At 43.4% G+C, this 27,910-nt stretch overlaps 1 protein-coding gene across 1 annotated transcript in view; it reads right to left on the bottom strand.

Annotated features, from left to right (window-relative positions):
* Positions 1-11,939, bottom strand: part of cdh23 (cadherin-related 23) — a 710,459-nt gene extending 698,520 nt beyond the window's left edge. Inside the window, 1 exon segment of the mRNA XM_052041602.1 lies at positions 11,748-11,939. The gene's annotated coding sequence lies outside the window, so the exon portion shown is untranslated.
* Between the last annotated feature and the right edge of the window lie 15,971 nt (positions 11,940-27,910).

The raw sequence follows: 27,910 nt of genomic DNA, 5'->3' as shown, positions 1-27,910 counted from the left end.
CTGGATGTTCTGGAGTTTAGATGTTTCAAAAGGGACGGGGGAGGTAAAAGAGGTGGAGGGAGCGCCATTGCTAATCACAGCTGTAGAGAGGGATGACGTCCTGGAGGGATCGTCTACTGAGTCTGTGTGTGTGTGTGGAGGTCAGAAACATGAAGGGACAAATTACTCTATTGGTAGTATTCTATAGACACCCCCTCCTCCACCCCAATAGCAGCAGAGACACTGAGGAACCAATCGGGAGGCAGATTTTGGAAAAGTGCAAAAATAACAGGGTTGTCGTCATGAGTGATTACAACTTCCCTAATATTGATTGGCACCTCCTTAGTGCGAAAGGTTTGGATGGGGCAAAATTGGTTAGGTGCTTCCAAGAAGGATTCCCAACGATAATATGTAGTCAGGCCAACTAAAGGACAGGCCATTCTGGAGCTGGTACTGGGCAATGAACCTGATCAGGTGTCAGATCTCTAGGTGGATGAGCATCTTGGAGACAGTGACCACAACTCCTTGATCTTTACCCTTGCCTTGGAGAGGGATAGGAGCAGATGGTATGGGAAAGTATTTAATTATGGGAGGGGGAACTATGATGCTATTAGGCAGGAACTTGGGAGAGTAAATTGGGAGCAGATGTACTCAGGAAATGCACAATGGAAGTGTGGAGGTTGTTTAGAGATCACTTGCGGGGGTTCTGGATAGGTTTGTCCCATTGAGGCAGGAAAAGGATAGTAGGGTGATGGAACCAGGTTTGACAAGAGATGTGAAATATCTAGTGAAGAGGAAGAAAGAAACTTAAGGTTTAGGAAGGATCAGACAGGGCTCTAGAGAGTTACAAGGTAGCAAGGAAGGAGCTTAAGAATGAACGTAGGAGAGCTAGAAGGGGGCATGAGAAGGCCTTGGCAAGTAGGATTGAGGAAAACCCCAAGACTTTCTACTCATATGCGAAGAACAAGAGGGCCGTCGGGACGGGGGTGGGACGGGGGTAGGACTGTGAAGGTAGGGCCAATTAGGGATAGAGAAGGAAACGTGTGCCTGAAGTTGGAGGTGGTAGGGGAAGTCCTTAATGAATACTTCGCTTCAGTATTCACCTGTGAGAGAACTAGACGTTTGTGAGGCAGCGTAAAACAGACTGATGAACTTGAACATGTCACTTGAGGAGGAGGATGTGCTGGAACTTTTGAAAAACATTAGGATAGACAAGTCCCCGGGGCTGGACGGGATATATCCCAGGACACTATGGGAAGAGAGGGAAGAGAGTTCTGAGCCCTTGGCATCCTCACCGGCCACAGGAGTACCACCAGATGATTGGAAGGTGGCAAATGTTATTCCTTTGTTCAAGAAAGGGAGTAGGGATCACCATTCAAATTATAGACCAATGAGTCTTACTTCAGTGGTGGGCAAATTATTGGAATAGATTCCTAGGGACAGGATTTATGAGCATTTGGAGAAGCATCGTCTGATTAGGGATAGTCAGTATGGCTTTGTGAGGGATAGGTCATGCCTCACGAGCCCGATTGAATTGAGGATGCGACAAAACACATTGATGAGGGTAGAGCAGTGAATGTGGTGTATATGGACTTTAGTAAGGCATTTGATAAGGTTCCCCATGATAGGCTCATTCAAAAGATCAGGAGGCATGGGATCCAGGGAAACTTGGCTGTGTAGATTCAGAATTGGCTTGCCCATAGAAGACAGAGGGTAGTAATAGATGGAGCATATTCTGCCTGGAGGTCGGTGACCAGTAGCATTCCACAGCGATGTGGTCTGGGACCCCTGATCGCTGTGATTTTTATAAATGACTTGGATGAGGAAGTGGAAGGGTAGGTTATTAAGTTTGCAGATGACATGAAGGTTGGTGGTGTTGCGGATAGTGTAGAAGGTTGTCGAGGGCTACAACAAGACATTGACAGGAGGGGGATATCAGAGGCAAGTTTTTTTTTTTAAGTACACACAGAGAGTGGTGGGTGCATGGAACATGCTACCGGGGTGCTGGTAGAGGCAGATATATTAGGGACATTTAAGAGACTCTTAGATAGGCACATGGGTGATAAGAAATTGAGGAGTATGTGGGAGGGAATGGTTAGATTGATCTTAGAGTGGGCTAACAGGTTGGCACAACATCGTGGTTTCTATAACGTTCTATTACATTAGTAATGTTCTATGTACATATATACTTCAAGGGCACTTCAAAAGAATTCAATGCGCGTAAAGCACAAGATGTATTAAGAGGCATGGTACGACATAAATGTGCATCAATAGTACATCATAGGCAAGGCACCATCTTCAGACACATGCAGAGAAATATGTGCTGTATGAAGAGACAAATTGAAGCTTGGACTCCACTGGTGAGTTCATGCTGAGGTCCACCATCTCAGTTACCAAAGTCAGCTACCCCAGTGAAGCACGATATAGCCATCACACTTATGTGCACACCAGGCTATGCTTAATATGGTTCTTTGTGCACAAGATCTGTGTAGAGTCCAGATGAGGCACCAGAAAAAGGAAAGTAAATATGCCCACTCATGTATGAACCATCAGTAAGGGAAGTAGGGCAAGAAAATGGAGTGGACTATCCTTGGCTGGTCTTTCAGCCAAGGACAGAATCAGCAATGGGGTTCGGGAGACTATACAGGAAGTCCTACTTGGTCTATCAGGTACCTCAGTAAGTAGAGATGAGTAACAATACATGGGGCAACTTAGGGTATGGACAGTATTCTTGCAAGCTCTCCAATTTACTGAGTGTTGATTGAAGGAGCCTGCTGGAAAGGTCAAGTTCATAAGAAAGGCTTGGATGAGGTGGGATAGAATCATCTGACCCTACCCGAGTAGAAAATATTGGTCTTAGTTATGATGCAAATTTGTTTTGATTACAAGCCTCAGCTCACCGAACCCCATCCCCAAACTCCCTTCCATCTCACAAGCTTCTCCTTAACCCAATACCTGCTTTTCACTGCAGTCATTCCCTTCAGCTCCACATTCTCACCACCCTCTGGGTACAGATATCCATTCACTCACCTGTCCTGGTTCAAAGAACACAGGGAACCTGAAGCAAAATAACTTGAGGAATACTTCTTTCTCCTCCTCCCCCTACAACAAAGCCTTTAGCCAGCCACCCCCTGTGGAATCGAAGTCCGTCCAATTTTATTTTTGAATGCAAGCAGAGCAATTATTGCAGAAGCGACAGATTAGTACAGTCTGATCGTGATATCTGTAACAATGCTCAGTGTGGAAGAAGCATTTCAGGGAGATACAAAAGCTCTCCTGATCTATTTATCCGGTTTTACCCTGCACTACCACATTCAAAACGAACAGCACAAGCTCAGCATTCAACACTGCTGGGACACAGCTGTCCTCATCTCTTGGGACATCAATGGATCCTCGATCGCCTTTGATGCTCTCCTTCCGTTCCTCTCAGTTAGTAGCTTCCGACAAATTTACAATTCAAGTCTTACTTTCCGCAACGGAGCCTAATCCAACAGCATAGTCCAGATCAGGTCAGTTCTGTGCCACGTCAATTCTCCTTATAGTTTACTCCTAAATGGCAAGTGACACACTGACATCCTCCAGGGATCCCTTGCTTCAGTTACAGAAACAGCTTTCTCATTGCAATTCAAGTAGTAGACCCCTTTTCAGTTCAGAGGCTCAAAACCTGATGCAAGAGAATTGATACATATATGCAACTGTATTCAAAGTACCCTAAGTCACATTAATAGAATTGTATGCAGTGCTATTCCTCTGAAGAGACCCTTCTTCAGGAGAAAAGACATTAAAATGAAGCTTATTAATAGAAAAATCAACCCATCAAGTACCACTTAAGCAATATTCATTCTGAATGGTCCCCATTCAATACAAGGTTGTGAGGAGGTGGGGAGGGAATAAAACAGGCCGGGGAGGGGAGCGAAAGAGGGCAAAGAGTGAAATAGGGGAATAGCATGAGCGAGAGAAATAGGCATCACTTATAAATGTTTAAGTCAGATTGGTTCATACGAACAAACACTCAAACATTCTCAGAGTCTTATTTTCCTAAAGCACCCAATTAATTCACCAAATGATGAGGTGATGCAATAATATTTGAACACGTTGCAGTCTACAAATATATTGCTCTGTATCGATACTGAATGCTAATGTTTACTTTAGGCATGAAGTCACACATTTAGTCATGTCAGAATTCACTTTCACCAGCCAAGGTGCTGCACATCATGGAAAGAGAGAGGGGCACGTTAAATAAGCTGTGCTGATGTGTCTCTGAACACCAATTTCCAGAGGAACAGTGCATGCATGATGGATACAATAGGGAGTGGTTAAACCACTGCACAGGTACCCGGAGACCTGAACTCCCAAGATAGATCAGTACTGGTAACAATGAAATTGCCAGGTTACTACAAAAAAGCATGGTTCTCACATCCTCTGCAAGGAAGGAAGTTTGCCTACCTTTTCTTGTTCTGTAATATGCAACTCCAGACAACCACAGTTGACTTTCAGTTTAAGTAAACTTGGAAATAATTAATAAATGCCACCCTTAAGACCAGTGGATAAATAAAGTGGGGTCATCCACCCCTTTGCTAACTAACTGGGAATAGAACACTGCAACATAAGGGACAGGAATGAATCAGTAAATGTTTGACAAAACACGGTTAAAAATCTCTCTCCCTTTGAGCAAGGCAAGTCAACACACTGACCCTCAACAATGTCATCATTTCTCAAGACTGACATGCTAGTTTACATGCAACCCAGGTTACACTTCCACTGTGTCGTTTAGCACGAGCAGTTTTATTCACTCAGCCAACATCAGTGGATTTAACACTTTAAAATGTTCCCAAGTGCTTCACAGGTGTGTTAAGCAGCAAAATTTGGCACCTAGCCACAATAGGGGATATTAGTGCAGATGAACAAGTTAGGCCCAAGTTAAAACAAAATGCAGCAAGTCCCAAGCCGTCTCACAGACAGCAAGTCATTGCAAACTGGCTACTGTTTCCAATATTGGGTGTAGCGATCTCCCACAAACATGGTGGGATAATGAGTTTTTGGTAAGGAAAGGGATTAAGGGGAGGGATTTCCAGAGCTTCAATTTAAGGCACATCTGCTAATGGTGGAGCAATTAAATTTAGGGATGCTCAAAAGGCCAGAATTGGAGAATGCTGTGATCTTGGAGATTGGGGTTAGATAAATGACAATGGGTATCAGGGAGTTCAATCTTGGTCAGAGCTGTTTGAAGAACTATTGTGTTGCATGTTTAAGCAACTTAACCTGATCATTTATGGGATTTTTCCTTCTCAAGCATGGTCAAGGCTTCTCCCACTTGCAGACACAATCCCCAGCTTTCCTCTCGGAGATTGTACAGTGACCAGTCAATGATAGCTGTAATATCTCACACCAGTTCATCATGTTACTCCCAACATTTTGTTGAACTTCTGCAAGCCTTTTGCACTTGGCACAATAGACTTTTAATCTTATTATGTGGTATCACTGCCAAACCAAACATATAGACCTCACAGAAAAGTGGCTCTAATCTACTTGGTTAAGCAACAGGAGCAAGTCACATACCACATTTACAGAAATGTGAAACAATTCTTTGAAAAACAGTATATTTTGGAGGCAAAGTAATTTGCATTTAACCAACAGCATTTCATAGGCAATGCAGGTCTTGAAGTGTTGTCACTATTAAGACATAGGCAAACAGTCTGCACACCAAGTTCCCGCATGGTGCAAATGTGCAATTAATAACACAAAGTGCTTATAATATACATTTCACTAGTTCCTTTCACAACTTTTTCAAGACAGCTTGGTGTTAAACCAAAGTTCTTCAACTGCAAAGCAAGCAGCACAGCAGCTGATCTGCACACAGCAAGCTCCCATGAAAAGCAATCTGATCAGGACTAGATCAGCAACATGACAGCAACTGGAGGAACTTTTAAGTGACGTGTGAAGAATGCCAGGGAAAACTCTGCTGTAGTTCTTCAAAAATCACACCATGACATCTTTACATCCATTTGAGAGAGAGGGAGACTTCAGCTGAACATCAAGCAATGTTGCACATTCCATGATGCACTAGTACTCTACAATCAGTTTCAGGAGATGGATCTGAACACAAAAAACATTCCGAGTCAGATGAAAGTGCCATCCATGGAGCTACAGCTGACATCTCAGAGATGCACCTTGACCAGAACAGGACGACTCACTGGTGGTGGAATCTATCAGGTTCCACTCAGGTGATCAGATGTCCATTTACTGAAAACTTTACAACCTGCTCTCAGGAAATGCAATTACATTACACTTCTTGTCAAATCAATTTATTTCAATTATCCAACAAATGCAGTTTGCGAGTATAACCAATACACAAAAGTGCTGGAGGAACTCAGTAGGTCGGGCAGCATCCATGGAGGGAAATAGTCCAATAGATAAACAGTTGACGTTTCGGACTGAGACCCTTCATCAGGACTGGAAAGGAAAAGGGCAGAAGCCAGAATAAGAAGGGGGGGGGTGAAAGAAGGGGAGGAGCACATGCAAGCAGGGGATGGATGAGATAAGGTGTTAGGCACGTCCAGGTGAGGGGGACGGGGGGAGATAGGTGGGTGGAGGAGGAGAAGATGTAATAGGTAGAAGAGGCAAAGGGCTGAAGGAGAAGGAATCCAGTAGGAGAGGGCAGTGGACCATGGAATAAAAGGATGGAGGAGGGGAGGAGAGGAGACGGGCAGGTCATCAAGGCAGGGGAAAGGAGCCACAGGAAGTCAAAGGAGTGGGGTGGGGTTACTGGAAGTTAGCGAAATCAATGTTGAGGCCGTCAGGCTGGAGACATCAAAGCAGAATATGAGGTGTTGTTCCTTCAACCTGCGTCTGGCCTCAACATGGCAGTAGAGGAGGGCATGGATAGAGAGGTCAGTATGGGAGTGGGATGTGGAATTGAAGTGGGTGGCCACCAGGAGGTCCTGGCTGTTGCGGCAGACGGAACGAAGGTGCTCGACAAAGCGGTCACCCAATCTGCATCGGGTCTCACCGATGTACAGGAAGCTGCACCGGGAGCAGCAGATGCAACAAATGACACCCTCGGACTCACAGGTGAAGTGCTGCCTCACCTGGAAGGATTGTCTGTGACCATGAATGGTGGCGAGGGAGGAGGTTTAGGGCCAGGTGAGGCACTTGGTGCAGGTGCAGATGTAAGTGCCGGGGGGGAGGGGGTATCAGGGGGGAGGGACAAGTGGACAAGGGAGTCACAGAGGGAGCAGTCCCTAAGGAAAGTGGAGAGGGGGGTGAGGGGAAGATGTGCCTGGTGGTAGGATCCCATTGGACGTGGCAGAAGTTTGCAGCAAATGACGTGTTGGATACGGAGGCTCGTGGGGTGGTAGGTGAGGACAAGGTGAACCCTCTCTCTTATGTCGGCGGGGGAGAGGGCGAGGGCGAGGGCAGACATGTGGGAAATGAAGGAGATATGGGTAAGGGCAGCATTGATGGTGATGGAAGGGAAACACCTGTTAATGGAAAGCCTCAACATGGGAAAAGATGCAGCGGAGGCAGAGGAACTGGGAGAAGGGGATGGCGTCCTTACAAGTGACAGGGTGGGAAAAGGTGTAGTCAAGGTAACTATGGGAGTCAGTGGGTTTGTAGAAGATGTCTGTGGTTAATCTGTCGCTGGAGTTGGAGACAGAGAGATGCAGAAAGTGGAGAGAGTGTCGGAGACTGACCAAGTGAATCTGAGGGCAGCGTGGAAGTTGGAGGCAAAGTTGATGAAATTGATGAGCAAAGCACGGGTGCAGGAAGCAGCCCCAATGCAGTCAACAAAGTAGCGGAGAAAGAGTTGGGGGGCGTTACTGGTGTAGGCTTGGAACATGGACTGTTCCACGTAGCCGACAGAGAAGCAGGCATAGCTGGGGCTCATGCGAGTACCCACAGCTACACCTTTGGTTTGGACAAAGTGGGAGGAGCCGGGAGAAAATTTGTTAAGGGTGAGAACCAGTTCCGCCAGACAGAAGAGGGTGGTGGAGTATAACCTCTCTCTTCACTGTTGCAAGAAATGCACCTGTTTCTCCATAAGGTGATGCCACTTGCCTTAAATATTACACCCGGGGGTGGGATGGACTGGAGGAGGGATGACTGAGGAATAGGATACATGACCAAGGTAAAAGCGTGCATGTGAAGACAGGGCCATAGTAGATGTGTGGACACATCTGTGCAGTAGAACCCAGTCTCCAATACCTTAGACTTCCTTGCCACTAGACCAAGATCTCATTCCATCTGGATGGCGTGGTTTGCAATGGCCTTGCCATGTCGAAAGAATTCACGCACAGCGTCTTCCACTCTTCAGAAATGAACTGAAAGCAAATCGTCCTCGGTCCCAGCCTAAGACAACAATGACTTCCCTTCTGCCAGCTCTGGTGACATTCTGAATACAAGGTTCTCTGCAACATGAAAATCTCCATAGATACCATTATGACCTGCTAACCACTTGTCTTCTCCTCTGATTAATTAGATGGAGCTTTCAAAAAGCTAGCAGGGATGTGATGGGCCAAGTGGCCTTTCTGTGCAGTATCATCCTATAACTATTCAGCACGTTGCATTAAATTTAATTGCAAAGTACAATTTGCTAAAAATCTAAACTTAAGTTGTTTAAGGACTGTGCACCAATCTCAAATAAAGCCAGTATGCAGTGCCAGAAAACAAACCTAAAATTATGATCAACTGTTTGTTTATACACCCAAAAAAAATGAATTCTTAAATCTGGTATTAGTAAATAAATACCTTTTCGCTGCAAACTACCCCAGAGCAGGTTATCTTTAACAGGTTATTTAAAATGTTGGTGTTGTTAAGGGTGACGAGGCTCGACAGGAGCATAGCAACTCACACCCAAATCAGCCCAGCATCCCAGCTCCAAGTTGGCATCGTTTCACACATCTACCAGATCTTGAATCCATGTTATAGACTGTGAATATAAAAGATGCAACAGCCAATATTTCTCAAAGCTATGAAAAATAACTTGCATTTATGTTGCAGCTTTCATGATCTCAGAATATTAAGCCCATTACAGCTAAAAGGGCATTTATTAAATATTTGAAATATGAAGTGTTTTCTTTATACTACCTTGATGTACATATGTATGGCAAGCTCTGCCTGAATAGCACACAAAGTTTCTCCACCATATCTCAGTACACATGACAATAATAATAAACTAATAAACCAAGTCATTGCAAAACTAATGCTAACCTCAGTGCAGTACTGAAGGGAGCAATACATAGAATCAGATTTATTATCACTGACTTGTACGTCATGAAATTTGTTGTTTTGCGGCAGCAGTACGGTGTAAAAACAAAAATTACTAAAATTACAAACTAAGTAGTGCAAAAAAAAGGAATAATGGTGTAGTGTTCATGGACCGTTCAGAAATCTGATGGCAGAGGGGAAGAAGCTGGTCCTGAATCATTGAGTGTGGGTCTTCAGGCTCCTGTACCACCTCCTCAATGGTAGTAACGAGAAGAGGGCATGTCCCAGATGGGGAGGGACCTTAGTGATGGATGCTGCCTTCTTGAGGCACCGCCTCTTGAAGGTGTCCTCAGTGGTGGGGTGGGTTGTGCCCATGATGGAACTGGCTGAGTCTACAACCCTCTGCAGCCTCTTGCGATCCTGTGCACTGGAGCCTCCATACCAAGCTGTGATGCAACTAGTCAGAATGCTCTCCACCGTACATCTATAGAAATTTGTAAGAGTCTTTGGTGACATACCAAATCTCCTCAAACTCCTAACGAAATAGAGGCGATGTCTTGTGGACGAGAGAGGAGACCGCACCACATGTGCACCCCATAGTGAACATGAGATGCCCTCAGCTCTGTCAAAAATCCCACGGTTATTTCAAGCAGCAGAGGGATTCTTCCTGGTGTCAGGAACATTACCTGGTCACTCTCACAATGCTATTTGTGGGAGCTTACTGTGTCCCCCATATAATGACATTGGCTGCAGTTGAAGAAGAACTTCTTTGACCCCACAGAACTTTGGGGGTGCCCTGGGGATGTGGAGAAAGGGCGGTGCAAATCCAGGTCAATTGTAAGGCAAGTCTATGGACTGGGACTTTAACTCAGAGCCAAGTGAGCGGCCATTGTGCTAAGTACCCACGCACAGAACGTGTTACCGGCCATGAAGATTCAATTCAGTCAGGAAGGCATAAAGCCAGCCCTGCAGGGTACAATTTATAAAGGAGCATCATTAACTACAACAACCCAAACAGCTTCCAATCAATGAATAACTCGATTAGTATCAACAGACAACAGTTATTGGGAGTTTTGCTATATCCCTATTTAATAAGCTCATTTCCCACTCAATTCTCGCAAGCCCAGCCAACAGCTGGGATCATTTGTTCAGGCGTATATCTGATATTGGCGTTTCTGCAGCTATGAACTGCTATTAAGCATCGAACACCTCCACACACTCCCACTGCAATGGAGGAGACCATGTAGACAAATTAGTTCGACAAGTTAAGACGTATCCGGAAGGTTTTATATCTGGTTCAAACAGGTCGACAGAAAATAACTCCATCAAATATCTTCACCTGCCTACCATAACTGCAATTCTACGATTCAGGATTACAAATATCCGTGCACATCTCCACATAAATTCTACACGACACTTTTCTTTTGCAATACATTGATATACAATTACAATCAATGCCTCTATTCCCCGAAGACACGGCGGAAAAAACGGTATTAGTCCTGGCAGGTTCGGCGATTCGGAAGCTTGCGAACCGGTGCAAGTTCCCCGGCCATTGTGCGCGCGTTTTATGTTTGAAGTATCAATCCAAGGGTTTGCAATGCATTAGTTTTGACAGTGCTGTGTATCAGTGCCTTGCGCTTTCTACTGGTTAACAGCAGGGATTAAAAAAAAGTAAATACCCTTATATCCCCCCTACTGCAATTGTTCACCTGCAGCAGCTGTTCAGGAAGTTACTTACGATGGAAAATAAACCTATGTACATGCAATGGCGTGCACAGCTACTCTGCATCTCGCAGCGATGACTCTGTGACGCTCCGGCACCGGGAGTTCGAGTTGGCCTCTCCCGCTCCGGGTTAACCCTTCCCGTCCGTTTCGGCAAAATAGCCCGCAAACGCCGCTCGCTCCCCTCGGAGAGAAGATTAAATAACCTGAGGTTGGCTGGGATCCACCCGCGGAGAGGAAATAAGTGCCAAGTATTCCCCCTTTTAGTTTCATTGCAGGGGTGTGCAGAATTAAATACTGTGACTTTTCTACATTGCAAATTAAATAGGACAGTTTATAAATATTACACGACCGCTTCTTAATACAGTATCCTTGGAAAAGCTGTATTTCCAGATCAGCTAGTGCAGCATCTTGGAAATATACAACACAGAGAGGCCCTTCGGCCCTTCGTGATCAGACCAGCAAAAAAAAAGTCTACTTCTTATCCCTTTAACTCACGCGACTCAATTGAAAATGGGATATTCGTAAACTCGCCCGCCCGTAAAAAACTGACATTATGAAAATGATAAATTCGCAATGTTTGCAAAACTCGTCATTTATTTACGTGAGTGGGTGAAATAAAAGGAAATTTTAAAAAAGGTGAATGGGGGGGGGACCAAACAATAACAAAGTGATGAATGGGAAACGATACATTTTAGAACAGGATACAAAGTAACAAGAGGTAGCTCTGGTTACAACTAAATTACCTCATAAGCAATGGGAAACAGATACGTCTGTAACGGATACATTTCGCCACCCGTGTTCCCGGTCCCTCCTGCTATCTGCTGAGCCCCTCTTACCGATCTTGTGTCGAACTGAACACCGTCCAGGACCCGGGCCACCTGTTGCCCCACACCGCCACCGTCCTTGCCAAGAGCTCAAGAACCTGCTGTACGAAGCATCTGCCCATACACAGCGCAAACTGTCACGGGGGGGCTTCAGTCACCTCGAACAGGGAGTGAGAGAGGCGAGGAACAGGAGCACGACCAGCTCAGCCCGCTACCTGCGAGCAGCCACCACCTGTCAATCAACGCCCCAGGGTGGCCACCTCCTGTCAATCAGATCCCAAGACCGGAGAGCTCCGGAGGTGCGATTGGGCCTGGCCGCGTCAATCAACCGGCGACGGGCGAGGACGCCGCTGATTGGCGCATGGGCGGGACCACGGTCCCGTCAATCGTCCCGCGAGGCGGGGCGCGCACCGACTGCAGGAAAGGTGAAGTCCTGCGAAGCTGATGGTAGCGGAAGATGCAACCGTGCAAATAGTTACAAAAATCATAATTAGAGAGGGAGGGAAATAAAGATTAAAACAATGCAATTGCAAAGAGCAGATTCGGTATCGACCAAATACACATAGTGCTTTAATTTCTCATCAATCATCTGATGAGTTGGCGAAGTCAAATGTTCTTGCGAAATATCAGGTCGGGTAATGAGAGACAGGAGTATAGTCTGAAGTTCCTCGTCATTCCCCAGTTGCAGGATTCAACGCTGTAACTGTTTCAATCTTTGCATTTAGCCCAGATCACAGTAACAACATATGGAGCGCTTTCATTTTCCGTACACGTTCAAACGATTAAACATGCAAGTATACGCCAACAATGGCACAAATTGGGAATAAATGACATATTACAATTAGTTATGATTATTGGACCAATATTTTTAGAAATGCAGGGTGCACCTCAATCTGCAGTCACGGCGCTGTCAAGGACACCCAAAGCATGGATTGATTACGTAAATTATTTATGCAAATCCTCAATAATATCAGAGGTAAATTATGAAAAAATAAACGTTAAAACTGATTAACATAAAAGAGGACACATTCAACTATGGGAAATGCTATGACCAAAAGTTAGACAAGTACTCTGCTTTAAAATGCAAAAAGTACAAAGTATATTATGGTTACAATTTGAAGCAATTAATATGATTGCCCAAATGGAAGAAAGTATAGTAAATGGGGAGCAAGTTAGTTATCCCTCTAGTCAATTTGCTGTGATCAATGTTGAGGCCTGTGGGTGAGGGAATGTTGCTGAGAGTGCAGCTTAGGTGGATTGGATGTGCCATCAGAATGGGAGATGTTCGGATTCCAAAGGACATCTTGTGCTGGGAGCAGAGACAGGGCAGGCGAGGGAAGGGTTGCCCATACAAGAACTTCAAAGGCAATTTGAAGAAGTCTCCAGTGATTAGTCCCAGAGATATCTAGCAAGTGGTTAAGGATATAATTCACTAGCAATCTCTGATAAAGCTTTTCTTATATTTCCTTATGACATTGAAGGAGGTCATTTGGCCCATTGAGTCTATGCCTCAGATCAATCCATCCCACCCCCAGTTGCTTCCCTACAACCTATTTTCTCTCACATGCTCATCAACTCCCCCTGAACCTTCTACCACCCACTTACATTCGGGGGAATTTACAGTGGCCAATTAACGTACCAACCAGCATGACTTTAGGATATGGAGCACCCAGGGGAAGCCCACTGTCACAGAGAAGGTGGAAGTGATATGCTGATGGCACCAGAGGTCAGGATTGAACTGGGATCGCTGGAGATCTGAGCAAGCAGCATAACCTACTGCATCACCTCATCAGCAGGGTAACATTTACAAATTAAACTGACAGGATCAGCTCCAGACTGCGCATGAAAGATTCCACAAAGCTATAGTGTCAAATATCATGGTTACAGACTTCCTATGTCCACACTGTGGCTGACTCTGTGCATCAGAGTTTGGAGTTAAATGCACAGCTGGAGTTGTCAGGACTGGACTACAGCAAGTCATAGCACAACGGTGCCCTTCAAAGCAAAATACTGCAGAAGCTAGAAACCTAGAGTAAAAGAAAAATTTGCTAGAGACACTCAGAGGGTCGGTCAGCACCTGTGGAGATAGAAACACAGAGTTACCATTTCAGGTCAATGACCATTCACCAGAAATAGTCATCAATTGACCTGAAATATCACCACAAAAATGATACCTGGAAACCATTAAAATTACAAAAGGGTAATGCACAAAATAGGGTAATAATCTTTGGAATTTAGAAAATTCAGGAATGATTTAATTGAAATTTCCAAAATATTAAGAGGACCCAATGAACAAATTCCTCCCAAAGGACTCCACTGAAATTTACAAGAAACACAATGCAGAAAGAGGGTGACCTAACAAGGACTGACCAGGGAGCATCTAACAGGGACTGACCAGAGGAGTGCCAGCACAGTCGAGAAGAGAGTTCAACCAGCTCGGGTGTCACTTGCAGAGTAGGAAATAATCTGAGTTACAAGAATGATTGAATGATTGAGATCTGAAACCTTCAAGCTCCTGGGAAAAGGTGAACAGCATGGGCTGGAAAGGATTGTCAGAAAGTGTTGACTGAAGTGTGGACTTTTGATAATCCTGGTATATCTAGACCCTGGATTTGATTCAGATTGTTTGAGAATGAGTTGTATACTTGAATAATCTAACAAAAAGCCTTTTAACATGAATGATCTGATGGGATAGTAAGTGAAAAATTATTTTCATTGATTTGAGGGATACAGGATTCGGGTATTTCACAGCAAATGCCTCCAAACATTGGAGAATATCACCAATGCTCTCTCTGTAAAATCTCCAAACCACTGGCAGGATAACTGAACCAACAAGAACATCCCCCAGTGAAGAACCTTCCACCGAAACATTAACTGTTTCTCTCCACAGATGCTGCTTGACCTTCCGACTGTTGACCGTTTTCCTTTTTTTATTTCAGGTTCCTGGGATCTACAGATTTTTGATTTTCTGAGTGTTCCCTACCAGGCCACCATTCTCATTATTGAGGCCCTAACTACACTCAGTTGGCTCCAATGGACAGTCCAACACCAGACTTCTGATACATACACTCTACTTCAAGCTCCACCATGACAAGAGATTACTGAGAGGGCAGAGGAAGTGATTTGAGGAAGTTCTCAGAACCACTTTGGGAAAATGTCACATGCCCATTGAGTTATGGAAATCCCTGGGACACACTCACTCAAAATAGAGAAGGCGCATTTAAGATGGCACAAGTACCTTGGGTCTCTTCATTTGGGACACATGGAATGCTTGCAAGAAGGCAGTAGGATCACCACCAACTTGCACCAGGCACCCATCCCACTTTGTCAAGCACCCCTTTCCCTACCTGTGGCAGAGTCTGTGGTTCCCACATTTGCCTCACCAACCACTGTAATGGAAGCAAGTCATCATCAAGTCCAACGGAGTGTCTAAGGAAGAAGAAGAGGAAGGGGCCTGTTCCAAACTTCAGAGCCAGGCCCTTCAGGAGTGAAGTTAGGAGAAATGTCTTGACACAGGCATTCGCAAAAATCTGGAACTCCCTTCTGCAAATGATAATTGATGCTGGTTCAACTGTTACTTCTAAATCTGAGACTGATAGATTTTTGCTAATCGAAGACATCAAGGGATATGGGACAATGACAAAATTCCAGAAGTAGGTCACTGATCAGCCAGGTGAAATAGGTCCAACAAGCTAATTGGCCTCCTCCCATTCCTACAACCTTCTACGGTATGGTTTTGGATTGATCATGCTTTTTATTTCAGTCACTGATTCTACAAGTTGAATATTTTCTGGTTTCACTCAAAATTTACATGATTAGTTGCACTTATTCATATACATAACCAATTCTTCCACTGAAGTAATGTCAATTAAATACAGCATACTCAGGTAGAACATTATCGGGCTCAATGACATTATCTGTCTTCCCTGTTTTTCAATTAAAAAAAATGAGACTGAAAAAATCCCACTGGTTTTGGAATGACAGCATGAATAATGCTCTGTTGTTGGTAGTTAATTCTTCATCCACTCTTTTATCAAGTTATAAGTTAGGTTTTCCAAGTCCTTGCCCACGATAAGGTAATTCACACTCTGTGGGCATAGTCGAAAGACATATTTTCCCTGCTCATAATATTCTGCTGTGAGCTCCTAGGACAAAAGGCATCTCACCTCAAGCAAGAACTTAAAAAATCTGCTCAAACAGCAGAGGAAGGAAAAGCAGTTCAACACATTGACTGTTAATCACTAAGATTTGCAGAGTAAAATTCCAAAGCCATTGACTGTGGTAAGGAATACCGAATGCAACCCAAAGAACGTACTTTAATTTTTATTTTTATTCAGATTTCGTGCATAGTGATGAAAGAAGTTAAACTTTTTGTTACTGTTGGTGGAAGAAAGGGGGTAAAACAGAGGATTAATTGGAACTTTACCACATGTAGCCATTGGGATGACAACAATAATTAAATATAAAGGGCCAAAAAGAAAAAAAACTATCATTTTCATTTTATCTTCTCCAATGTTCAGAGAACTACTTGTCTTTCTTTACTTTATTGGGAGCGCTTGATGAAATGATCAGATAGAAAACTACTTTATTAACCAAGGTGAACAAGCTCAATTTGGTAAACAAAAATTCTCCCCCAAAAAGTAAATGGAAATTAATACCAATAACATATAATAAGCAATAGCACCTTGCAATGGTAAATGGCTTGCCGACTAATTGGAGGTATGTCATGTAGTATATTGATTTGCTTACACTACGAATAAAATACAAACAAATATGTTGGCATTAGTTACAATATGAAAATGTAATGTATACTGTGTGAAATATGAAAAATTAATAAACAGGCATAAATCTAGTATGCATATCATATGCATAATGCAAAAAAGATATATTGTGCATATTGAAAATCTTAACAGACTCCTAATGAGATATTGATATACATGCTAAAGCCATCAAATGCAATGCATAATGCATTAAAATCTAAAATAATTTCAAATGAACCACATTCAAAATATTTTAAGAATAGCAGCACCAATACTCTTTTTTATTCCCAAATCTTTTGCAACCTTGGTTGACATATGCTTTGTAGTATTCCTCATACTTATTTTTATATTTGTCTTTGTTACGTTTTCTGAACGACATTTCCATTCTTTTAAACTAATGTTTTCTTGAAAAAAATTATCACGAACAACTTTCATTGTACAAAGCCATTTATAGCACCCCCATCACTAATTCTGATTATCTGATTGATTAACAAAATTTGCACTTTTGACCTCTCAAGGTGCTTGTCATGACCAAGTTATTTTGTGGAGTATGTTAGGCAGATGCAGCCACCATTTTATACACTGCAAAACCTCCTGTAGATATCCATTCTAGTGGTGACAAAAGATTTGCACCTTTCATAATGTCTCAAAGCACTTTACAGATAATTTGAAGTGAGTTATTATTGTAATGCCAGAAACACAACAGTCTATTTGTGCGCAGGAAAAGTGGTAATGACCAAGTTAATAACGTTAATTGAGGAATGACTGCTGGCTAGAATGACTCCACTGCTTTTGAGGTGGTGCTGTGGGATCTTTTACATCCAATCTTATGAGCAGATGCAGGCTCGGTTTAATACCCCCTGCCTAGGTTTGAGAAGCAGCACTCCAGATACTTGTATTCAAGTCACTGGAGTGGGATTAGAACCCAGGAATTTCCAACTCAAAGGTGAAAGTGCTATCCACTGAGCTACAGCTGACACCATGAATACAAGTCTTCCTTCATTTCAAACAATGATGCCTGGTGTTGCATCTCGCCTGACGAGCAACAACTTTAACTGTCCCTGTGCTGGAAAGCCATCTGAATTGAGAAGTATTAGGTCTGATTTTCCATGGAAGCATATATCAGTTTATCAGTTCCTTAAAGGGGCTGCTGCTTCACAGCCCTTCCGGGCATCACAGCAAGTTTTATGCCAAGCAATTAAAAAGTCCCCATTGCAACCCAGATGAACATGAGTTCTAAAGAAAGTCAGTAAGTGATCCCACCAGTAAAAGCCATGAGAACAGATCCAGTTTTGCTGCTTTGAAAATGTGACACATTCTCTACTAAGTTACATGGCCGTAAGAGTGAAGGTAACGGATGGGCTTGGGTCATCTTGAATGCAATGCAGGACTGATGAACTATTTCCCATCTGCCAATAATACAGCTTCGTAATCCATTATATTTCTATGAGGAAATAAATGAAGAGTACTGGATTACCCATTTACTTTTTTCTCATACTTCTCATGACTAAGAAGACCATTCGGCCCATGCTGTCATTGCCAGTTCTCGGAGCAATCCCATCAATCCATTATTCCCTGCAACCCATTCTCACAGGCCCATCAACTCCAGCCTGAATGCCCTGTCACCCATCGACACCAGGGGTAATTTATGTGCCTAATTCACCTATTTAACAGTATTTTCTTTTTGGATCATTTCTGTGAATATTTAGTCATCTGTTTTCAAGCTCTAAAGATTGCCCATTCTTGTTGGCCTTCAGAAGGTGAGGGGCGGGCCAGCTTCTTCATTCACATGTCGAAGGAACTCTTACATATGCTGTTGGTCTGATGTTCTGTGGCTTGGAAGGGAGCTCGGAGCTGTGCTGGACACTTGAGTTGGGAGTGTGGCTGGGACTGGGGTTCAGAATGTGGGCTGGGTGTGCAGCTGGAGCTGGGGTTGGGGTCCAGAACACCAGGGGTCAGGAAGGTGAGAAAGTTTTCAGCCAAAGCCATGGTTCAGAGTTCTTATATATTTCCCGCTCTCTTTAAACTCACTGGATTCACAGGAAAATTCCGGCTGCTGCCTGTGAGGAGTTTGTAGTGTAGCAGTTAGCGTAACACTTTACAGCGCCAGCACCCAGGTTCAATTCTGGCCACTCTCTGTAAGGAGTTTGGGTGTTCTCTCTGTGTCTGCGTGGGTTTCCTCCGGGTGCTCCGGTTTCCTCCCACATTCCAAAGACGTACGGGTTAGGAAGTTGTGGGCATGCTATGTTGGTGCCAGAAGCGTGGCGACACTTGCGGGCTGTCCCCAGAACACTACGCAAAAGACGCATTTCACTGTGTGTTCCGACGTACATGTGACTAATAAAGAAATCTTATCTTACTGGCGGGCTGCCCCCAGCACGTTTTCAGTAACACAAAAAGATGCATTTCACTGTGTGTTTTGATGTACATGTGACTAATAAATAAATATCTTATCTTATTAAAAAAAGTAAAATAAAAATGTGCTTGGGCATTAATAGGAGTAACGTCCAATAGTCGGGAAAATCTACTGGTCCGGCATAAGTCTCAAGGGTGCCAGATTATCAGAGCTGTAGTATAATTTGCTGACCACAGTTTCCAGTAATTTACCATATGCAGCTATTACTGTGAAAGAAAGAAAGACTTGCATTTCTATAGCACCTGTCACAGAGTCCCAATCAATTCAACATTTTTTTTGGGTTGTAACTCCAATGACATAGGAAATGCAGCTGCCAGTTTCTGCACAGCAGCAGCCCTGGTAGCTAATGGGCTGAATCAAGCAGGCTGTGACCAGAGGCTCTGAAGAGAGCACCAGGCATTCAACCCCTTCCGGGTAAGTAACACTGGATGTACATTGGCTGCTCACTGTAAGATTGGGACAAGCTGCTGACATGTCCATCACTCTGCTCCCTCACTGGATCCCTTGTGACAACTCTGCCTGACAGATCCTATCCTGAAGGAATTGTAACAGCATTTGTTTGAATTAGGACACCTGGACCTGTAGATTAGATGGGAGAACGTAATTAATTAGTTTTTAATTTTATTCTTTTCTACTTTTTATTTCTTAACGCTCAGATGGAAAAAGGTTTTCAAATAGCAAAAATGCAGAAAAACACTGATGTTGGAAATCTAAAATAAAAACTGGGAATGTCGGAAATCCTCAGCAGGTCAGGCAGTATCTGTGGAGAGAGGAACAGTTAATATTTCAGAAGCTGGAGAAGTTGGAGATGAAATGTGACTATTCATGGTGAGCCAGAACCAGCCTGTTTCATCTGTTTTGGAGTAAATACTGGATTGCCTAACACACCAGGGAGAATTTTTTTAATCCCCCTCCTATGAAGTAGTGCAATGAGATCCTTTGCATTCTCTCAAGAGAACAGGTGAGGCCTTGTTTTAACATCTCACCTCAGAGACTGTATTTCGTTACTGCACTAGAGCATCAGCCTAGATTTTTGTGCTCAATTCTCTGTAGTGGGATTTGAACCCACAAACTTCATTCTCAAAAATGAAAGTGCTATCCATATAGCTATGTGAAACAGCTTTGCTTAGAAAGTCCCAGAAGGAGTAAAATCTAACAATTTAGAATATTGAAGGATATCCTCACAAGGATCATTAATATTACACAAGTATTTGATAGAGTTGACAAAATATGTTTTCACTTGAGGCAATACCAGAATCAAAGACCATCAATATAAGGTAGTAGTTAATAAATCCAATAGGGAATTCAAGAGGAACTTCTTTATCCAAAGAGTGGTGAGAATGCGAAATTTATTCCTGCAGGAAGTTGTTACTGTTGTTAGCTTGGCTGCATTCAAGGAATGCTGGTTAAATATTGAAGGAAAAAGAAGTTACATTGATGGGGTGGGATGAAGTTATATTGGTAGGACGAAGGAGGGTGGGAGGAGGGTCATGCCGAGACCATTGGGCTGAATGGCCTATCTCTGTGCTGTAAATACTACATAAGAATGTTATCCTTCATCATTTGCCCACAATGAATTACTTACCCTGCAGTTGAATGAACCTAAGTGTCATAGAGTCCTTCGATCCACCAAGCATGTGCTGAACATCAAACACCCACCTACGCTGATCTGCGCTAATCCCATTTAATTCATCCAACATTTCCATCAACTTCACCCCTCCTCCCCCTCAGATTCTACTACTCACCTACACACCAGGGCAATTTACAGTGGCTAGTTAACCTAACCAACCTGTATATTTTTGGGATGTAGGAGGAAACATGTATGGAATAATTTGTCTGGATGGCATGCAAACAAAGTTTTTCACTGTACCTGACAATAATGAACCAATTACCAGAGGACCTGAGGGTGGTCCATGCAGTCATAGGGAGAAGTTATAAGCTCCACGCAGATACCACCAGAGCTCAGGATTGAACCTGGATCACTGGAGCTGTGAGGCAGTAGCTGTACTAGCTGAGCCAATGTGTCACCTTTCAGCGTAATTAGTCTTTGTTTTTTGAGTCAGTCTATGACTGGATCAATACAGGGAGCACAAAGCACAATTTTATTTTTCAAAGGCCCTTCAGAAATTTTATAAAGAATATAAAGATATTGAAATTTGCAGCAAACACTGGCTAAATCATCTCGGCTAACATTGCACCACTGAGTTAGTGCTGCACTATCAAAAGTGCCAGCCTTTCAGTTGAATTCTAAAATGATCTGTTTGCTCCAGTGGTTTACTTGAACATTAAAGAGCCCATTGCAATCTTCAAGAACATGGAGTTCATCCAATGTTTTGTCCAACACTCTTACCTCACCACACAAAAGTATTGATTTACTGGTCAATGAATTTATTTGCTATTTTGGGAATCTTTCTCTGTGCCAAATAGTTGTTGTATTTATCTGCAAAAGTCACTGAATTGCAAAGTAATTAATTGCACGAAGCACTTGAGATGCAATATGATTGCTTTTCATTCTTCTCCCAATCAATGCTTTCAGAATGAATCATTTCTCACAGGGATAAAGTATATTTTTCCAGTGTCTAATTTGCACTATAAATATATTTTAAACAGGTTTGGAAAGATGCTGGATTTAAAAAATATATATAATTTATGCTGTGTGTAGTAACGGTTGAATGGGAAAACTGATCATCTTGTTTAGATGTGTATAATATTTAAGGAAGTACTTGCACTTATATAGCACCTTTCATGGCCTCAACACAGCACCTTACAGCCAATGAAATATTTTTGAGATGCAGTCACTGCTGTAAGGTAGGAAACACAGCTGCCAATTTACACACAGCAAGCTTCACAAAGCTTAAATAAGTAATATTGTGCTTTAGCTGAGGGTTAAATCCTGTCCAGACCTGCAATGGTTCAAACAGTGACACAGAATATTTTACCTATGTCTGAGACAAGAACTCAGCTTAACATTTCATTGGAAATGCAGGACGCCTGACAGTGCAGCACTGCTTGAGCACTTGATTGAATACCAGTCTAGGTGTTTATGCTCTTACTTGGAGAGGGTCTTGAACCCATGACTTTCTGACTCAGAGGCAGCTGATTAAAACATCATCTGTGCTTTCAGGTGAATACCAAAAGAGATAAAGGTTTAAGCATACTTTAAATATCTTGAAAGAAGGGCCCACACCATAGTTACCTGATCAGAAGAGAAGCACTGGGGAGGAAGAGGGATGGAGGGAGTCTCCCAGGTTGGTATACCAATGGTTTCCATGGCTACACACTACACATATAAAATGCACATTGATCTGATTTCTCTCTCGGATCAGACACCCACCAAAAATGATTCCAGGTCATCCTGAGTTGAGCAGCAGTTACACTTTGTATACGGCCCCTGTAGTTTTATACCAGCCATAGGTGGCATCACTAGTTGAATAGGGTCTCCAACCTGCATGAAAACGGTATTGTTGAGGTAAGTGGGTTGTTTCTTCCTCATTGTTTTAATTAGCATCAATGTGTTTGATTAATTTTAGAGAACATAGAACAGTACAGCACAGGAACAGGTCCTTCGGCCCACGATGTCTGTGCCGGCCACGATGCCAACTTAAACTAATCTCATCGGCCTGCATGCGATCCATATCCCTCCATCCCCTGCCTGTTCACGTGCCTGTCTGAATGCCTCTTAAACTCCATCATCGTATCTACTTCCAACACCACCCTGGAGCCTGTACCTACCACTCTCTGCTTAAATACTGCTCTGCACATCTCCTTTAAACTTTCCCCCTCTCACATTAAAGCTATGCCTTCTAGTAATCAGATAAATAACAGTTAATATTTTAATTTTTTGAAATATTCTTTTAAATTTTTGAAATTGTTCATATCCATTATCTTCAGAGACATTTAAAAATATTTAGGACAAGGTGTCTGAAGGTCATCAGGGAAGCCTGAGGCAGGGCCTCAGGTTCTGTCAGCTGAGATCTAGTTGTCCTTTGGAGACTCTACCACTCCATGAGATGGCTGGGACCCTCAGTGTCTTCGGACCTCCAAGATCGTAAGTAGCTAGTGGAACCACGGGAATAACACGGCAGGTGAACTCAAGACTTGGGCTGGGTCAGAGCAGTATTGCTACTGTACTCTTTCAGACAAGACACCAACCTCAACTCAGAGGTCAAAAAGTCATACAGCACAGAAACAGGCCCTTCAGTCCAACGAGTCCATGCCAACTAACAAGCACCTACTTATACTAAAGCTACTTCTTCCCATATTCCCTCAACTACATCCCCTTCAAGAAAAATCCTACCACTCACCCACATACTAGAAACAATTCACAGTGGCCATTTAACTTACCATCCCACACATCTTTGGAATGTGAGAGGAAACCAGAGCACCTGGAGGAAACCCACATGGTCACAGGGAGAACGTGCAAACTCCACACGGACAGCACCTGAGGTCAGGATTGAATCAGGTTGCTGGAACAGCAAGGTCACAAAATCTCATTCACCCTTTCAGCTGGACATGAAAGAAAGTGAAATAAGTCGTGATATCACTACCATTCAAATCATAACACAATACATGTAGCAAGAAAAAGTTAAAATATGAAAATTATTAATGAAATTGAACCACACTTGGTTTGCATGGTGTACAAAAAGTTGGTAACAATTAAAAAGGTGTGTCAGAGACGTGATACATCAAGTAACATGAAAGGATGCAGTACTGTGAGTGTGCTGCACTGTTAGTGATTCCAGCTTTCAGATAAAGTAGTAAAATGAGATACAAATGAACACAAGGAATACTTTAACACTGATCAGCAGCTGAAATGCTGAGAGGCTGCTCCCTCAAGCTAGGGAGGTGAGGACATGGTCTCAGCATATGGGGTCAGAAATTTAAGAGAGGAGCAATTTCTTCACCCAGATCTTTGGTATACCTGGGAGGGGTGTGAGTGTAGTACCATCAACACGGCTTCAATCCTGCTCTCCAGTGCTGTCTGTGTAGAGTTTGCACATTCTCCCTGTGACAGCGTGGGTTTCCTACGGGTGTTCTGATGTCCACCCACATCCCAAAGACAGGCAGGTTGGTAGATTAATTGGCTACTGTAAATTACCCCAAGTGTAGGTGGGTAGTAGAATCTGGGGGGAGTTGACGGGAATGTGGAGAGGATAAGTTGCAGGGAAAATTGGTCAGGGAATGGGATTGCTCTGAGAGCCAGCATAACCCTGATGGTCCAAATGGCCTCCTCCTATGGCTTAAGGAAATATGAATACAAAAAGAAATCTCGAAGGCTGAAATTGATTTTCCAACACTTGAGGCATTAGTGGAAATGGGTATGGGGTGGAAATGTGGATAAGGTACAGGATTGCACATGATCTTTTCGAATGGCCAAGCTAACTTCAGAAGCTTTTGCTTTTATTTTTAATGTTCTAAGGGTTCTCCTGGAGGCCTGACTACCATTAGGTGCTTAACATACAGATTAACTGACCATTTATTGGATTTGGTACAAGGCCCATATCTCAAGCGTTCCTGCATTCATAATAGAACAGATTTCCATTACAATACTTAATGACTTAATCAACCCATACATCTCCACACTGAATTTATCAGCTGTCACCTAAAACAGCACATCTTTCTGCTATGGTCTGTGCCCACAGAATATGTTTTTCAAACTCAAAGTAAAAAAAACACTTATATAAACTGATAAAATCACTCAGCTATGTTATAAATGAGATACACAATGGGTTTATGGAACACTGTCAGTGCTGTATTTATGGATCAACCATCATAAAACGCTCTGCATCATCTGAATGTACCAGTGAGGTAAAGACAGCAGTGAGGCAATGGCAGGCACGGTAGTGGAGCGGTTAGCGTAACGCTATTACAGCACCAGCGACCCGGGTTCAATTCCGTCGCTGTCTGTAAGGAGTTTGTACATTCTCCCCGTGATTGTGTAGGTTTCCTCCAAGTGCTTCGGTTTCCTCCCACATTCCAAAGGCGTACAGGTTAGGAGCTGTGGGCATGCTATGTTGGCGTTGGAAGCGTGGCGACACTTGCGGGCTGCCCCCAGCACATCCTCAGTAACGCAAAAAGACGCATTTCACTGTGTGTTTCGATGTATATGTGACCAATAAATATCTTTCTTTTTTTTCCCTCCTGCAAGTTAAAAACAACTTGCATTTCTACAGCTCCTTTCACCTCCTCCCTAAGCATTTTACAGCCAATGAATTACCTGTGAACTGTACGTTAGAAGGAGAGGTTGGACAAACTTGGATTGTTTTCTCTGGAGCATCGGAAGCTGAGGGAATACCTGATAGAGGTTTATAAATTATGAGAGGCAATGATAGGGTAAATAGAACATAGAACATTAGAATATTATGGCACAGTACAGGCCCTTCGGCCCACAATGTTGTGCCGACATTTTATCCTGCTCTAATATCTATCTAACCCTTCCCTCCCACATTGCCCACCATCTCCCTCTTATTCATGTGGCTATCTAAGAGTCTCTTAAATGTCTCTAATGTATCTGCCCCCACCACCTCTGCTGGCAGTGCGTTCCACGCACCTACCACTCTCTGTGTAAAAAACATACCTCTGACATCCCCCTTATACCTTCCTCCAATCACCTTAAAATTATGCCCCCTTGTATTATCCATTTTCACCCTGGAAAAAAGTCTCTGACTGTCCACTCGATCTATGCCTCTTATCATCTTGTACACCTCTATCAAGTCCCCTCTCATCCTCCTTCTCTTCAAAAAGAAAAGCCCTAGCTCACTCAACTTATCCTCATAAGACATGCTCTCCAATCCGGGCAGCATCCTGGTAAATCTCCTCTGCACCCTCTCTAAAGCTTCCAAATCCTTCTTACTATGAGGCAACCAGAACTGAACACAATACTCCAAGTATGGTCTAACCAGATTTCTATAGAGCTGCAACATCACCTTGCGGCTCTTGAATTCAATACCCCGACTAATGAAGGCTAACACAACATATGCCTTCTTAACAACCTTATCAACCTGCGCAGCAACCTTGAGAGATCTATGGACGTGGACCCCAAGATCCCTCTGTTCCTCCACACTGCACAGAATCCTACCATTAACCCTGTATTGTGTCTTCAAGTTCAATCTTCCGAAGTGTAACACTTCACGCTTTTCTGGGTTGAACTCCATCTGCCACTTCTCAGCCCACTGGGAGTGAACATCACCAACAGCCTGTCCTGGTCAAATCACGTAGAAGCCAAGGCCAAGAAAGCTCATCAGCACCTCTACTTCCTCAGGAGGTTAAAGAAATTTGGTTTGTCCCCTTTGACTCTCATCAGCTTTTACAGATGCACCATAGAAAGCATCCTATCTGGATGTATCACGGCTTGGTACGGCAACTGCTCTGCCCAAGACCACAAGAAACTGCAAGGAGTTGTGGACACAGCCCAGCACATTACGGACACCAGCCTCCCCTCCTTGGACTCTGTCTTTACCTCTTGTTGTCTTGGTGAAGCAGCCAGCATAATCAGACCCCACCCACCCAGGACATTCAGTCTTCTCTCCTCTTCCATCGAGTAGAAGATACAGAAGCCTGAAGGCACATACCACCAGGCTTAAGGACAGCTTCTATCCCACTGTGATAAGACAACTGAACAGTTCTCTTATACAATGAGATGGATTATGACCTCACGATCTACCTTGTTGTGAACTCGCACCTTATTGCACTGCACTTTCTCTGTAGCTGTGACACCTTACTCTGTACTATTACTGTTTTTACCTGTACTACATCAATGCACTCTGTACTAACTCAATGTAACTGCACTGTGTAATGAATTGACCTGCATGATCGGCTTGTAAGACAAGTTTTTCACTGTACCTCGGTACAAGTGACAATAATAAACCAATACTAATACCAATACATCTGCATCCTATCAATATCCTGTTGTAATCTACAGCAAGCTTCTACACAACACCACCAACCTTCAAGCTTACTAACCCACCCTTCCACATCCTCATCCAAGTCATTTATAAAAATCATGAAGAGCAGGGGTCCCAGAACAGATCCCTGCAGAACACCACTGGTCACCGACCTCCAGGCAGAATACGCTCCATCTACCACCACCCTCTGTCTTCTATGGGCGAGCCAATTCTGAATCCACACAGCCAAGTTTCCATGGATCCCATGCCTCCTGACTTTCTGAATGAGCCTTCCATGAGGAACCTTATCAAACGCCTCACTAAAATCCATGTACACCACATCCACTGCTCTACCTTCATCAATGTGCTTTGTCACATCCTCAAAGAATTCAATTAGGCTCATGAGACACAACCTGCCCCTCACAAAGCCATGTTGACTGTCCCTAATCAGCCAAAGCTTCTCCAAATGCTCATAAATCCTGTCTCTAAGAATCTTCTCCAGTAATTTGCCCACCACTGGGCAAATGACTCTGATAGTCAGAGTCATTTTCCCAGGGTAGAAATATCAGCTATGACAGGACATAGCTTTAAGGTGAGAGGGGGAAAGTTTAAAGGAGATGTGCAAGGCAAGTTTTTTTACACAGAGAGTGTTTGGTGCACTTTGAACACCCTGCCAGTGAAATGATGGAAGCAGACATGATAGTTGTGTTTAAGAGGCATTGAGACAGGCACACGAATGGGCAGGGAATGGAGGGAAATGGATCACATGCAGGCAGATAGGTTTAGATTCATTTGGCATCATGAGTGGCACAGACATTGTAGGCCAAAGGGTCTGTTCCTGTTCTACGTTGCAATGTGGGAAACACAGCAGCCAACCTACGGCCATTGGGATCCAACAAACACCAAATATTGAACAGATCATCAATTTTTATAATATTGGTTGAGAGATCAATATTAGCCAGGTCAGTGGAGTAAATCCCCAATTCTTAAAAATAGTGTCATGGGAGCTTTCGCATCCAGCTGAAAGAACAGATGAAACGTTGTGACCTTGATGTTCCAGCAACCCGGCTCAATCCTGACCTCGGGTACTGTCTGTGTGGAGTTTGCACATTCTCC

This window comes from Pristis pectinata, chromosome 30, assembly GCF_009764475.1.
Source record: "Pristis pectinata isolate sPriPec2 chromosome 30, sPriPec2.1.pri, whole genome shotgun sequence".
Taxonomy (NCBI): domain Eukaryota; kingdom Metazoa; phylum Chordata; class Chondrichthyes; order Rhinopristiformes; family Pristidae; genus Pristis; species Pristis pectinata.
This window is presented reverse-complemented; position numbering and strand designations above follow the sequence as displayed.